This window comes from Phyllostomus hastatus, unplaced genomic scaffold (genome assembly GCF_019186645.2).
Source record: "Phyllostomus hastatus isolate PE091 unplaced genomic scaffold, TTU_PhHast_1.1 phas_contig_254, whole genome shotgun sequence".
Taxonomy (NCBI): Eukaryota; Metazoa; Chordata; class Mammalia; order Chiroptera; family Phyllostomidae; genus Phyllostomus; species Phyllostomus hastatus.
Window position 1 is genome coordinate 9,405,716 of NW_025333810.1, and position 16,451 is coordinate 9,422,166.

The 16,451-nt window shown below is 36.6% G+C and overlaps 1 protein-coding gene across 1 annotated transcript in view; it reads left to right on the forward strand.

Annotated features, from left to right (window-relative positions):
* KCNN2 (potassium calcium-activated channel subfamily N member 2) overlaps nucleotides 1-16,451 on the forward strand; it is a 393,097-nt gene that overhangs the window by 24,502 nt on the left and 352,144 nt on the right. Inside the window, exon 2 of the mRNA XM_045838087.1 lies at nucleotides 7,708-7,821. The gene's annotated coding sequence lies outside the window, so the exon portion shown is untranslated. The remainder of the gene's footprint in view (nucleotides 1-7,707; nucleotides 7,822-16,451) is intronic.

The window sequence follows — 16,451 nt, forward strand, 5'->3', positions numbered from 1 at the left end:
TCCATAGATTTCTTTGGGTAGTATGGACATTTTAATGATGCTAATTCTTCCTATCCCTGAATACAATATGTGCTTCCATTTACTTGTATCTTCTTTAACTTCTTTCCTTTGCTTCCTGTAATTTTCTGAGTACAGGACTCTTACATCCCTAGTTAGATCAAGTGAGATTTATTCTGGGGATGCAAGAACGGTACAGCATCTACAAATCAATTAATGTAATACAGCGTATAAACAAAATGAATGATAAAAACCACATGACTATATCAATAGGTGCAGAAAAAGAGTTTCATAAAATCCAGCACCATTTATGATAAAAACTCTCAGCAAAGTGGGAATAGAGAGAACATACATAAACATAGTAAAGGCCATAAATGACAAACCCACTGCCAGCATCATACTCAATGGGCAAAAGTACAATGGTTTCCCTCAAGATCAGGAACACAGGGATGTTTACTTCCACCTTTTAATTCAATACTTGAAGTCCTAGCCATAGCAATCAGACAAGAAGAATAAATACAAGGCATCCAAATTGGAAAGGAAGAAGTAAAGCTGTCATTATTTGCAGATGACATGAAACTGTACATAGAGAACTCTAAGGATTCCACCAACAAACTACTAGAACTGATAAATTAAGTTACTCAGTTAAGTAGCATGATACAAAATTAACATCCAGAATCAGTTGCATTTTTATGTGCCAATAATGAACTATCAGAAAGGGAAATTAAGAAAACCTTCCCATTTGCAATAGCTTCATAAAGAATAACATACTTTGGAAGTTATTTTTAATTAAAATTTGAAATATTGCAGATGTTTATAGTCTATATTTATAGACAGAATATTGTTACAGACTATTTCTACAACCAATTTAGGTTTACAGAAAATTGAGCAGACAATTGAGAAGAGAGGGGTTCCCTTATGCCCCCTCTCTCCCCTGCTGAAAGCCTCTGCTGTTATTAACACGTGAGTTTGGTACATTTGTTACAACTGAACCAATACTAATACATTATTATTAACTAAGTTTACATTAAGTCTCATTCTTTGTGTTGTATATTCTATGGGTTTTGACACAATTATAATGTGTAACCACCATTTTAGTAATAGTTTCACTACCCTAAAAGTCCCTTGTGCTCCACCTATTATTATTCTTCCCTCCCTACACTGGCCTCTGACAACCACTTATCTTTTCCTTGTCTCAGTAGTTTTGCTTTTTTTCCAGAATGTTGAAATCATACAACATATAGCTCTTTAAAGACTGGTTTCTTTCACTTGGTAATATGCATTAATAGTTTCTCCTTGTCTTTTCATGGGTTGATAGCTCATTTCTTTTTATTGCTAAATGTTACTGCACTGTGTGGATGTACCACTTCTGTGTATCCTTTCAATTTTCAAAGGACATCTTGGTTGCTTCCTGTTTTGGGCAATTATGAATAAAGCTGTTGTAAACATTTTTATGTATGTTTTTGTGTGAATATATGTTTTGCAATAAGTTGGGTAAATAGGAGTATACAACTGCTGAATCAAATATTAAGACTATGTTTAGTTTTGGAGAAAACTGTCTTCCAGAGTGATAGTATCATTTTACATTCTCACCAGCAGTGAATGAGAGTTCTTGTTCTGTATCCTCACTAGCATTTGGTATTATCAGTTTTTATTTTTGCCATTCTTATAGATATGCAATTGTATCTCCTTCTTGCTTTTATTTTCAGTTTCCTAATGACATGTGATATGGAACTTCTTTTCATATACTTATTTGCCACCTGTATATCTTCTTTGGTGAGGTGTTTATTCAGATTTTTGGTCTATTTTTAATTTTTTTATTGTTACATTTTAGGAGTCTTTGTATCCTGCAATTTTACTATAATCCCAGGCTTTTTAAAAATTGATGTCCAATTAAATTCTTTTGTGTAAGAAAACATATTCTGTAAAATTTCAATTATTTTAAATTTACCAAGACATGTTTTATAGCCCACCAGATGATTGAACTTGAAAAATGTTCCAAGTGTACTTGAAAATAATTTTATTTTGCAGCTCTTGAGTAGATTGCTCAGTAATAAATTTATGCTACTAAATTTTATCTTTTTTTCTCATCAATTGCTGAGAAAAAGATTATTGAAACCTCTAACAGTTATTGAGAATTAGCTTGTGCTTACTATACATAATGTGGATTAAACTACTGTCTTAGACAATAGAATTGAAGTTTGAGAAAATTTCCAGAATTTTTCAGTCCTTCTCTTTATACTTTAAATACTAATCAGGGCTCTGAAAATGTTTTGTTAATATTTGCCTTAATCCCTTTATTGTTTTCATTGTTTTATAATATTTTCTTTCTGAAATTGGAGGGTGAGTGGATGTTTGTTCTCATGGTTGTGTCTCAGGAAAAACCAAAGGGCTGAGTCAGTCAACACCTTCTAAGTAAAGGGGAACATCTGAGTTTCAGAGGGCAAACTGCCCTGTTCTGCCAGTCCGGGCATGGTTCCGTGCATTTAGAACAGAGACAATTTCATGTTTTTAATGACCTAAAATTTGATGTGGTATGTCTCATATAGTACTGTGCAAGTTGGTGGGTAAGGATTTTGAAAGGCTTTACAGTGGTCAAGACTTAAGGGTGAGAAAAAAAATCAGGGTATTATGATTCTTTTAAGGTTTCTTTTCTGGCACACTCACATATCATAACGATGAGCTAAAATTTCCACAAAAAAACATCAATATATGTGTAATCTAAGAAGGAAGACTAGTTTTGTGGCTTTGCCGAGAACTGACATAAAAAATGACCTCAAATTGGAAGTCTGGATAAAATCTTCTCTGGTGTACAGGCCCTACAGGAAGGACTGTGTCCATAACCATCACTGTATATTTGTGTCTCCTCTTATTAAATTTCTTCAATGAAAAATGTCTATAATTTATTGTATTCTTTTTCAACCTTCTCTTAGAAGGAATTCTTCCTGTAATCAAACCTGAACAAGGATTGTGATACTTCCAAACCCAAGTCTCGAGGTATACTGAGGACCAGAAACCCATCACAATGGTCAGGCACTGTGACAAAACCTAAAAACCGTTTCATAATATTCTTTCTTTGTGTTACCCTATATGTCTTTATAATTTTGGACTGTGGATATAGTACATATAAATTGAATACAGAACATTTGAATAGAGCTTTATGGTTTAGAAAGTATTTTGCACATTATTTTAATACTCATATTACCATCCTGGGGAAGATTTTGTAGGGGTCTGTGATGCCTACAGTTTTCTCTGCTCAGTGCTTTTTTCCCATTTCCCTTCTTCTGGCTCCAATAGCTGTCTTCTCGCTTCCTTAAGGAAATCTGTGCCTTCCTCACTTGGTTCCAGTTAATCACAGTCCTGTGCTGCCCTCTTGCTACAGAGCCTGGTCAGTCAAAACAACCACCCTCGCCATCCCATTCACGGTGACCATTCAGAAATTTCATGTGATTCTAGTGGGCCCTGTAAGAGTTTTCCCTGGCACTTTCCTGCAAAAATTTGACGTAGAGAAAAATGTCCCCTGGCTTTTGGGGTCGTGCTACTAGATGGATACAAATTTGGAGCTGTTTTGAAAATCCCAGTTGTCTAGAGTAGCATAGAACAAGGTTAAAATGTTGAGCTGAACATAAATGAAATAAAAAGAGAAGAATTACTAATTGGGTTGAAGCCCTGAATCCAGCCATATTTGAACTGTGTTTCATGAGCAAATACTAAATTTCTGTTTCCTTAAGGTAGTTATGATGGGTGTCTTTGTTCCTTCAGGCCGCTATGGCAAAGTATCGCACACTGGTGACTTACAAACAAATCTATTTGTCACAGGTCTGGAGATGGGAACACTGAGATTAGGGTGCCAGCATGGCTGAACTCTGGTAACAACCATCTTCCAGGAGGCACATGGCTGACTTCTCATTGTACCATCACATTGCAGACCCCAGGGAAAAGAAGCAAACTCTGGTGACTCTTATACGGGCACTAATATCCTACCTGAGGACTCTACCAGAATGACCTTGTCTAATCACAGATTATCTCCCCAAGGTGCCAACTCCTAACACCATCACACTGGGGAGTAAGGTTTCAACACTGGAGCTCTTGGGGAGGAACACAAACATTCTGTGCCTAACAATGGATTTTTTTCACTCGCAACCCCAAAAGTTTTCCCAATTATAGATATTTTTACCTTATTTTGCAGATGAAAAACTGAGGTATTGTGAGGTTAAGTAGCCAATCTCTGTCTGTATATAATGGGGGAGACTTGAATAAATCCAGTTCTCATTTCAACTGATCATCCTGTCAGCCAATTACCATGCTACTCAAAGATGGACATCTTGTGGTGTTTTTGCTTTTGTTTTTTTGAGTTGTTTTTGTTGTTTTGTCTTTTTTTCCCTGTGACTGGGCTTTTTCTTTCCTGAAAGACAGCTTGCTCACACCCTGGCAGTTGGGTGATACCTGTGTGGCTACCTGGCTCCATTGTGACACTCTGTGTTTGTCCTGCTTCCTCCAGACCAGATTCCCACGCTCCAGGCCTTCCTCTCAGAATAGGCCCTCACATCTACCAGGCCTGACTTGTTTGAAATCTGGTTCTGAAGGTGACTGGGATGGATTCCAGATGGCCATTTTATTTTATAGTGGGCAGAGTGTTTCCAAAGACACCCTGTAGTGGACAGGTGAAGGTGGAAGAAAAGATTGTCTCATTTATTTCAACATGTGTTGGAGGCCCTACTGGTCCCTAGACAGTCCCTTGCCATCCTGTGAGCCCAAAAGGCAAAAGAGAGAAAAAAAAAGAGGGGGAGGATGAGGCGGCTTAGAATTGAGAAAAATGCTTTCACATTTTTTTAATAAGAAAAGGAAAAGGTAATGTGATTCTTTAAAGGTTAAGTAAGGTAACATTTCACAATTCAGTTTTGCTGGAGATATTGCTGCTCCATAGTGAATTTTGAGGAAATATTTTAAGCACCAGTAACTTTATAAAAACATATTCTGACCATTATGAGACTGAAATCTTTCTAAGATCTTTGCACACTCTCCTGCTCTGCTTTCAGGCGCAGACCTCTCCTAATGTAAACCATTTCCGTAGAGTTCTAGGGGGTCATTACTGATTGTTCTGATGACCACACAATGGAGTGCTCTGTGCTTTTTAAAAAATAATTTAATCCTAATTTTTATACATTAATTTTTCTGTATTAAATGCTAATTTTCTCTACCACCTACTTCTGCTTATGGCCGTTAGCATGTTGTTTGCTCATTCTTTAAATCTACTGTCATATTTTATACCTATTCTGCATGAGACCTGCCTCCAGCCTTCTTTTGTGGAGTAGAGGATGAAGGGTTTGTGGCAGCTTTTTCTCTCTAACCACATACATATCTCTTCCATTTACCTCTGTTGTCTCAAGGCGGGCTTGAGACACCACAGGGAGAGAGAGAAAGCAGGGCTTGGCCAAAGACCTACTCACTCACTGGCATCTTGCTGACCACTCAAGGCTTCCAGCACTCTGCCCTACCTCATTTAAACCTCACAACAAGGCAGAGAGCAACATTCGCCAGGCCCTGTGCTGGATGCTTTACACATATCATCTCAGTTAGTGTTCAGAGCATCCCTGTGCCCCTCACAAGAGGAAGATCAGTGTTTAATTTGAAAATAAAACAAAGCATAGTGCCCTGGACCTTGGGGTAGACTTCGCAACATGATGGAATTACAAATTCTATCTTAAAAGGTTCTCTTTAACCAAGTTCAGTTTCCCATAGCCAGTGGCAGAACTGAGATTCAATTCTGATTATTCAGAGGTCATGCTCTTAACTTCCATCCACAGGGTCTTCCTTCCTTATCTACACCTTGTACTTTCTTCCTCTGCTTAGTACAGCAGGTAGCCTCGAGGACTTCATCTGCCTACTCCTCCTGGCTCTTCTTCCCTGGGGTGAGATTCTGCTTTCTGTATATTCCACTTACCTACAGAAGAATCTCCCTTGGTCCCCAAGAATCCCTGCCTGACTCCCAAATTGGGCCCTATATGTGCACCTGCTATATCTTTTTGACATATTGCCTAAAATAGTTTAGTTGTCCAGGTTTTCCAAATTTACATTTATGTAAGTGAGTCTGTATTTTATCCAACTCATCAGCACTGCATATGTTTGAAAATGGGCTGCACTATAGATCTGGCCCACCAAAAATGCATGGATGGATTTGCAGACCCCTTGCCATAACTTGATGGCCCCCTGGGTATGGACCTACAGGTTGTGATCACTGCTTTGGAACAGCATAATTTAATGGCAGAGAGCCAGGCTCAGCAGTCAAACAGACTTGGGTTCAAACCATGACTCTGCAAGTCCCTAAATTCCATAATCTTGACCATGAATCTCAACTATCACCCCACAAAACTAGCTTTTTCTAAGAAGGCTTGCTGTCACATTTAGATGACATCAGACATTTAAAGTGGGTAGTACCCATTATCACAGCAGCAGTCTATTCCTGTATGGGAGTCCATGGTTTGGAGGTTAAAAGGAGGTAACACAGAGAACTAGACACCAACTCTAACCACAGTGCACTGGATCTTCGGCCGAGTTGGCACATGATCTAGAATTACAGATTGTGTTTCATAATAAAATCAAAATAAAGACTTATATTGTCTAGTTGGTGAAGGGAATTGCATTCAAGTTGTAAGATGATAGCCCACACCTCAAAGAGTCCTTCCATAGGTATTATTCCCCTCCCTCTTCCCTGTCACGGGGTATTGCTCAGAATCCAGACCTGGACTTTCAGATCTTGCTCATCTCCAGGTAGTATCACTGTAGCCTTAGGACAGTACTCCTGCCCTGGGTACTGCCAAGCCCTGCGCCTTCCCACAGACCTTCTCCTTTGACTCCCTCCCAGTTCTCCTGAGGGCTTAGGCCTATCACATAATCCAGGAAGCCCTTGCAGACTACTTCCGTCTGGGACTCTGTGCAGACCTGTACCAGGAATGGGGAGAAGAGGATGTGCTCTGTGTTTGATGCGGAAGGGAACGTGGAAATGGCAGAGAGAGAAATTCCCCTTTGCATGCAGAAATGTTACTTAGCCTTTCTATTGGCCTAACATGCACGGCCATAGTAGAAGGTGGTATGGAGGGTCCGGGGGCCCCACAGGTTTTGCTCTTCTTCATAGAGAAGTCCCTGAGACTCTGCCATAGGAACTCTAGGGATCCACCAGGCCAACTGAAAACCACAGATATAGAGGGAAAAGGGCTCAAAGAAACAGAACATTTGTTTTGAATCCTTAGAGGGTGGCCCAATATAATAGCAACTGAATTAAGCATACTTTCTACACCACATCCCATGTAATCTTTCTATGATCCTAATAAAGCAGGCTCTGCTCTTCCATTCTATCACTGAGAAACACGCTCAAAGAGACCAAGTAACTAGCTCATGGTTGGTTACCTGGCAAGCAAATAAGTAGAGGAGCAAGGATTTGAGCTCAGGTCTGTCAGGCTCTGTGCTCTGGCCATCGCATCTCTTGCTATAAAGAGATCCCAAATGTTTAAGTCTAAAGAGTAGATGCAGTATAATGGTTAGACGTGATAAAAGATTTTTTAGGGAAATAAACTTTTAAGGAAGTTTTTTTTTGCCTAGGTGACATTATGAATTAATTATTGGTCCTAACTAAGGTGGTGGGATATGGCTACGGAATTGTGGAGGTAATTCCCACAGAGCCCAGTCAATTTTAATCTGTTTGGATTACAGACTGTCTGACCTACAAATGAGTGCCAGCATTTAAAAGGAGAATGAAAAGCAGAACATTGCAGTGTCTATGCAAATCCATTAGCACTGCTGGGAACTGGCTGTGTCCTGTAGTCGGTGAGTCACAAGTGTCATTTGTGTGTGTTTCACATTCATTCATGCTTCACACATAAAGCAGATAAGTTTCCCATCCATTTGAAGTATTGGGGTGGGAACTATTTGATTAGAATTTCTGTTCTGCCTTAAGCTCTGAGTGTGGCCACCAGCTCCACCCGTGAGTGTCCCCCTCCCTGGTTCCTGCTCTGAATTTTCTACTTTCTGGTTTCCAGTGTCCTAGGTTTCTCCAACCTGTACTGGTTTCTTTTGATGCTGTAAAAAATTACCATAAATGTAGTGGCTTATTATCTTGTAATTCTAGAGTTCAGAAATTCAAAATGAGTTTTATGGGGATAAAATCAAACTAATGGCAGAGCTGGGTCCTTCTGGGTGCTCTCAGGGAGACTGTGTCCTTGCCTTTCTCAGCTCCTGGAAGCTGCCTTTGATGCTTGGTTCCTTGCCCTTTCTTCCTTGGCTTCAGTACTTGGCCCTCTCTCTCTCCCCTTCCTGCCTCCTTTTTCTTTCTTTTTTTTAAAGGAGACTTACGATTACATTGGACCCACCTAGGTAATCTCCCTGTCTCAAGGTCTTTAACTGCCAAGCCCCTTTTACCATGTAAGGTAACATTCATAGGCTGTGGGGATTAGGATGTATCTTCGTAGCTTTGGGACACATTGTTCAGGTTACTATACCTCCCTCTTTGAAGAGCTTCTCAAAGAAAAGAAAGGTTCTGAGGTGTCATGAACATAACATGAAACTTTGAGCAAAGAGATTTGACTCCAGTCTTGAATTTGACATTGTGTTCATTGTCAGACCACGAATTAAGCACTTTACTTCTCAGATAGACTTGTATTAATAGGGCTTTGAATTAATTCACTAATATTCCTCCAAGCTATAAAATTGCATAACTTGACAAATTATTTATATTAAAATATAAATGACTTGAAGCAATTTTACTGTGGATTAGTCTTTTCTCCAAAGGATTGACTTCATTCTAAAATTAATAGTCCATCAAATTTGATAAGCAATGAAACATATGCAGACCTACTGGAATTATACCACATAGGCAACAAAGTTCTTTCTTTAATATTAAGGTCTGTTCAACTTGAGGCCAGTCACATATGTGAATATAGAGGCCACAGTTTTTCAAACTATGGTCCCTGAATCTCTGAAGTTGAATCATCTGGGACACTAGTTTATTAAAAATGGATATTTCTGGGCCCCGATTCAGTATGTTATAAGGGCTGATGGTGTATAATAAGTTGTTCAAAGTGAATCATATGAACAAAAAGTTTGAGAATCACTAAGAAATAAATATATTTTTAGTTACAACTTATAGCGTGATAAAGATAATAAATTGTTAGACTAAAAAACATTATTTCACTCTCTTTACCACCTCTGTATTTATTTTGAAGATAAGGAAACTGAGGCTTAGAGGGATGACATTTCTTGCCCAAGGTCAACAATGACTTAAGGCAGAGTTAAGACTGCACACTGAGTCTTCTGACTTCACATTTGAGGCTCACTAACAGTTGAGCTATTTAAGTTTTTCTTTGGGAAAAATAATTTTTGACCAGATTATAGTATTTTTCTGCCACCATAGTAGCCCCTACTTTTCAAATGACACTTAGTTCAAAAGGACTGTCTACAGAATGACTGACCATACATACCATCCTTTTTCAATTCTATCATTGTTGTTAGGTCCACAAAAGAAGTTTATTTTGAATAGCATATTTAAGGAAAATTTTACTAATAAAACATTAAAGCCAGTATTCAAAAAAATCATTAAATATATGTATGCTTTAAAATGTAAAATATTATTCTTGAAATATGCTCCATTGTATTAACTGCATAGGAATATGAGATGCCCTATGTATTACTTCACAAATTACAATCTGTTATTTTCTTTATTCCTGATTTAAGCCTCACTATTAATCACAATATTATGGACCATAAATAAATTATCTATTAAGCAGTGGATGAAAACAGGGTAGAAAAAAAATGGAACATCACAGAATATAATTTTAATGTAAATTTGTCTTTTGAACCATATGAATATTTTACATATTCCAAAAGGAAAATTGAATTAAAGAGGATGGCAAAAACCACTAAAGTTAAATGATGGTTAGATGTTAGCAAACTGGATTCAGCAATACATTAAAAAAATACTCTATACTGTGCTTAGGTGGGATTTATTCTGGGTATACAGGGATGGTACAATATCCATAAATCAACAAATATCATGTACCAATATACAAAAAAAAAAAAAGTAAAAACCACATGATCCTATCAGTAGATGCAGAAAAAGCATTTGATAAAATTCATCACCCATTTATGACAAAACTCTCAGCAAAGTGGGAATAGAAGGAACATACTTCAACATAATAAAGGCCATATATGATAGACTTATGGCCAACATCATACTTAATGGGTACAAACTGCAAGCATTTCCCTTAACATCAGGAGCAAGACAAGTATGTCCACTTTCATCTCTCTTATTCAACATAGTACTGGAAGTCCTAGCTATAGCAATCAGACAAGAAGAAGAAATAAAAGTATCCAAATTAGAAAGGAAGAAGTAAAACTGTCATTATTTGCAGATGACTTGATACTGTATGTAGAAAGGCCTAAAGATTCTACTAAAAAACTACTAGAACTGATACATGAATTCAATAAAGTAGCAGGATACAAAATAGATATCCAAAATCAGTTGCACTTTTACACAAATAAGAAATGATCACAAAGGGAAAGTAAGAAAACAATCCCATTCATAATTGCTTCAAGAAAGATAAAATACTTAGGAATAAATTTAAACAAGGATGTAAAAGCCCTGTACTTGGAAAATTATAAGACAATAAAGAAATAAATTGAAGAATATACAAAAATAAAAGTATACACTGTATTCATGAGTAGGAGGAATTAACATTATTAAAAAGTCCATGCACTCAAAGCCATCTATAGAGTCAATGCAATTTCTATCCAGATACTAATGGTGCTTTTCACAGAACTAGAAGAAGTATTCTAAAAATGTATATGGAACTGAAAGAGACCCGGAATAGCCTCAGCAATCTTGTAATCACACTACCTGATATCAAACTATACTACAAGGCCATGGTAATCAAAACAGCATGGTTCTGGTGTAAAAATAGACACATAGATCAATGAAACACAATAAATAGCCCAGAAATAATCCTGCACATTTATAGTCAGTAATTTTGATGAAGGAGGCAAAAACATATGATGGGATAAAGATGGTCTATTCAATCAATGGCGTTGGGAATATTGGACAGATACATGCAAAAAAACCCCAAAACAAAACAAACAAACTAGACCACTTTCTTACACCATGCACAAGAATAAACTCAAAATGGATTAAATATTTAAATGTTAGACTTCAAATCATAAAAATCCCAGAAGAAAACATAGTCAGGAAAATCTCATACATTTCTCATAGCAACATTTTTTTCTGATATATCTCCTCAGGTAAGGGAAACAAAAGAAAAAAATAAATTGGACTAAATCAAACTAAAATTTTTTGCACAACAAAGGAAATCATCAGCAAAATGAAAAGAGAACCCACTGAGTGGGAGAACATATTCACTGATTCACCTGATAATGGGTTAATACCCTAAATTTATAAAGAATTTAAAAACTCAACACCAAGAAACATATCATTCAATTTAAAAAATGGACAAAGGACTTGAATAGATGTTTCTCCAAAGGGGACATACAGATGTCCAATAGACATATGGAAAGATGCTTAATGTCACTAATCATCAGAGAAATGCAAATTACAAGCACAATGAGATATCACCTCACACCTGTCAGAATGGCCATCATCAATAAATCAACAAACAAGTGCTGGCAAGGATGTGGAGAAAAGGGAATGGTTGTGCACCACTAGTGGGAATGCAGATTGGTGCAACCACAGAGTTACCTCAAAAAATAAAAAATACAGGTGCCTTATGACCCAGTGATTCCACTTCTGGGAATTTATTTGAAGAAATCTGAAACAGCAATTTTAAAGAATAAAAGCACCCCCATGTTCATTGCAGCATTATTACAATAGCCAAGATTTGGAAGTAGCCCAAGTGTTCATCAGTAGATGAGTGGATAAAACGACTATGGGACATTTACACAGAGGAATACTACTTTACCATTAAAAAGAAGAAAATTTTACCCTTTGGTATAGCATGGATGGACCTAGAGAAGATTATGCCAAGTGAAATAAGCCAGTCAGAGAAAGACAAATGCCATATGATTTCATTCATACATGGAATTTAATGAACAAAATGAACTAACAGCAAAATATCCACAGACTCAGATTGCTGGCTGATGGTTCTCAGTGAGGGAGGTGGTAGGATTGAGCAAAAAAAGGAAAAAAGAAAAAACTCTGGGATAGGGACAATAGTGGTGATTGCCAGCCCGGTGGAGGGGGTGGGTAGGAGTGGTGGTGGAAGGAAGAGGAATAGGGTATAGGAGGGTAAATGGTGATGGAAGGAGACTTGACTTGGGGTAGTGCACACACTACACAGTGTACAGATGAGGTGTTGTAGAACTGTGCACCTGAAACCTATATAATTTTGTTAACCAGTATCATACCAATGAATTCAGTAAAGTGGAAAAAATAAATAAATGCATATCAAATTTAGAACAACAAATAAAGGAAAACAGTGCAAGTAACTTTTATATGGGACTCGCTGACTTTATCCCTTTGGTGAGATATATTCTAAGAGCAATTAGAAATTATTTCCAATGATATGTTAATTTTGTAGGTTTGTTAGAAGTGGTATGGGTGTGGTATTGTTGAATTTTGTGTATCACAAGATTACTCAAATAAATACAATATTTTTGGAAACCAGTATTCTCACTGTGGAGGAGGAAAAATAAAATATGGTTGAGCAATGAGACAGGGAAGTCTGTCCTTGGATGCATCAGTATGTCTGCATATTGCATGTGTGTACATATATGTGTTGTGTGCTCCTAAAGGGCCTAGAGGCAATGAGCCACGGTGGCATTGAGGTACCCAGAGGCCACACTTTGGTTTCTAAATGGAACTCTTTGCAGAAATTATGAATTTGGGGTCTGAGGGAAGTGTAAAACTAAGCCTAAAATTGGTTGTTGTACCAGATAGTAAGAAGAGTTCCAAACACATATGAAAATGTCAAAAGGTTCATAAAAGCACTCTGACCGGCCATATTTGGAAAATTTAAATATTGAAAGAATAGTTTCAATAATAAATATTAAAAATATATATACATAAGTAATCTCAACATTGTAGATATTTTTCAAAATGTTTAGTGTATATACAATCACATGAATCTTATATTAAGTGCTTCAATAATTATCTTTCACTATTAATATTGCTATAACTTATATTTTACATGATTGTATATTAAAGCTGAGTATACCTATGAATTCTAAACTGAACATTATTTTATGTGTCAGATTGTGGTTGTAATTTGGCAGTTTGTGTAAATACTGGAATCTATTTTGTAAACTTTGTGAATAGCCATAGAATTTTAGAATTAGGGACGATTTGAGGGAATATTTGGTTTAATATTCATTCATTCCACAAAGTATTAAAAGACATGACAGAATTCCAATAATAGACTTGGTGCAGTCTGGACACTGCGCATCTCTAGGGGGCGCCATTCACATAGTGGTTTAGGCAACAGCACCACCTGTGGTTCACACAGTGCAAAGTGGGATGTATTGATTTGCAACACTCTGGTTCCTGGAGGTAAAACAGTGGAAAAGACAGAAAAGTCTCGGACCTCCGAAACTTCTCAGTTTAGAGAAGAAAATAGACATACAAAATAGGCAAACATACACATAGTAAAAGTAACATGGCAGGTTTCTAGGTGGGGAACCTCCCATAGAGGTGGGGTTGAGGGGATATTTCCCCAGAAAATGTTCTATCTATGCTGCCATCTGAATCAAAAAGACAGGCTGGGGAAAGCAAAGGAAGGGGAGAGATGGAGCAAGAATGTTCAGGCTCCCAAAGATGAAGAGAGAAGACAGTGCTCAGGGAGTGGAAACAGGCCTGCTGCAGGAGCAAAGACGTGCTCGGAAAAGCCACCAGCTGCCGAGTGTCACCTACTCTATCTTCTCCTCTGATTCACTAATGAGCATATTAAATTACAACAGATTTTATTCATCATAAGTACAATTATGTACCCTTGGCAATGTTCTGTCAGCAATTATACTACAGTGTAATCTCAGATAAATCCTCACCCTGGACTGGAGCTTGTCTGTTCCAGAGAGCAGCCACTGTGTCCCGCTCCTCCTTGCGCACCACAGACTCCGTCTATTGTTTGCTGGCAGTTCATCTCTAGAGATGTGCTGGTCGTTGAGTTGTTAAGGTCGCCATCAATAAAATAAGTGAAATATAAATAAATATTACAGAAAGATGTTTGATCTGGATATGAGGTATCTGCATATTCAATAGCTAAAAGCCAAAACAAGCTAAAAGCAAAAGCATATCAACTTCTCTGACAGTCTTCTATTTGCTAGTCCCATTTGCCTTTGTTATGCTTCCTGTTAGCAGTCATTGTAAATCAAGTCACCTGTATGTCAAACAAAATTGAATTAATAAAGTGATATGAGTCAATTTTAAGAGAGCCTTAAAAAATCAAGATATATTATGTTTTCATTTTTAACCAGGTTTATGTAATACTCCTGTCCTCTGATCAGATTATCTTATAATTTTATTTTAAGTAATCAAATATATTTTCACATTATTTTTGCTGTCAAAATACCAGGGTAATTTGTTGCTAATGGTTTACCATATTTACCGTTTCTTTCTTTTTACTTGTTTCAGAAAATTTATAGGACATGAAGTTAGTCCTGAAGGAAGTTCATGAGTGTCTTAGTCCTCAGTCCCTCAGCTGAGTTAGTTAAAATTACAAATCTTGTAATTTTCACTTTTTAAAATATTTTATTTATTTTTTTTGAGAGAGAGGGAGGGAGGGAGAAAGAGAGGGAGAGAAACATCAATGTGTGGTTGCCTCTCACTTGGCCCCCACCAGGGACCTGGCCCGCAACCCAGGCATGTGCCCTGACTGAGAATCAAACCAACAACCCTTTGGTTCACAGCCAATGCTCAATCCACTGAGCTAGACCAGCCAGTCTGTAATTTTCATTTGTTATCATGTTTTCTCATTTTTTTAAGGTATTTTATACTATATTTATCATTCAGATATGATCATTCATCTATTATTTTTCAAAAATTGTTAAGGTTATAGTATTGTTATTCAAACTGATTGTTATGCTGAAATATATTATTACTTCTAATATTTTACCCAAAATTCACCATAAAAAAATTTCAAAACATATTGAAAAGTTGAAAGCACTTTTAGTGATCATCCATGTACTTGACATCCAGTGTCTACTGCCAACAGTTTACCATACCTGCTGATTCTTGTAGTTGTTTTTTGGGTAGAGGTGGAAGAGAATATAAGGGGGATAGATAGTAAGGGGAAAATACAAAAAAATAGACTATTAAAATAAAAAATCTTAGTTCTCTTAAATTTTCTAGATAAACAATTATTGTGAATACATATTTCTTACTAGATATCAATATTACACCTCTTGTTTCTTGACTTCAAGAAATGATTTTTAAATAATGGCCATTGTATTCCCATGAATAAGAAAAATGTGTCCAATACTTTGTTGTGCAGCATAATACTGGTGATGCTTTGCTTAGATGTTCTTTTTTATGTTAAGAGTGTTATAACAAGATTTCTTTGTTAGAGGTAGATGTTGAATTTCTTCATATAGCTGGGCATTTATTGAAAATCATAGCTTTTCTCTTGATTTTTTGATTGACTTATTAATTTATTGGTTGGTTTATTAATTTATGAAATATTTATTGAGATTTGATTTTGTTCCAGGCCTTGGTATTAAATTTATCATGATAAAAGCTGCAAAGGTCCTGGTTCCTACTGTCTTGGGGAATATAGTCTAGTGGAATTTGTGTGATAAACTGTAGTAATACGTGTTCTACTATTCAAGCGTCCTGTCATTAATTAAATAAAAAGTACTTGGTCTTAGTATTTTATTCTTTCCAAATATGGATGAATTAGAATTTTTAATATTTTATTGAGAATCTTTGCATTTTTAATTCACAAATAAGATTTATCAGTAACTTTTGTTTTGATTTGTTTTTGTTAGGCTGAGTTTGCCAAATTTTCACACACTGATTATGCTTGCTTTACATTGGATTGGCCAAAAAGTTTGTGCATTTTTTTCCATAAAATAAAATACACATTTTTCATTTTCACCAATAACTTTATTGATTTGGATATTTAGGTATGTAGGCTATCTCCCACGTGGTATAAGGCTGATTGTTTTCAATTAATGTCTCAATTTTATTGCTGTCAACTTCAACTGATCTGTCTGACCATGCATGGAACATTGTCCAGGGAGAAATCTCCAGCATGAAACTTCACAAACCACTTTTGACACATTTGATTAGTCACAGCACTTTCTACACATACTGCACGAATCTTTTTTATTTTGGCATTTTAGTGGTGTTTTAACCTTTTTGAAAGAATAAAGCATAATATGCCAAAAATGTTGTCTATTTTCTCCCATCTTCAATATTAAAATGACTACACAAAAATTTACCAATTTTGATATTTTTTTAA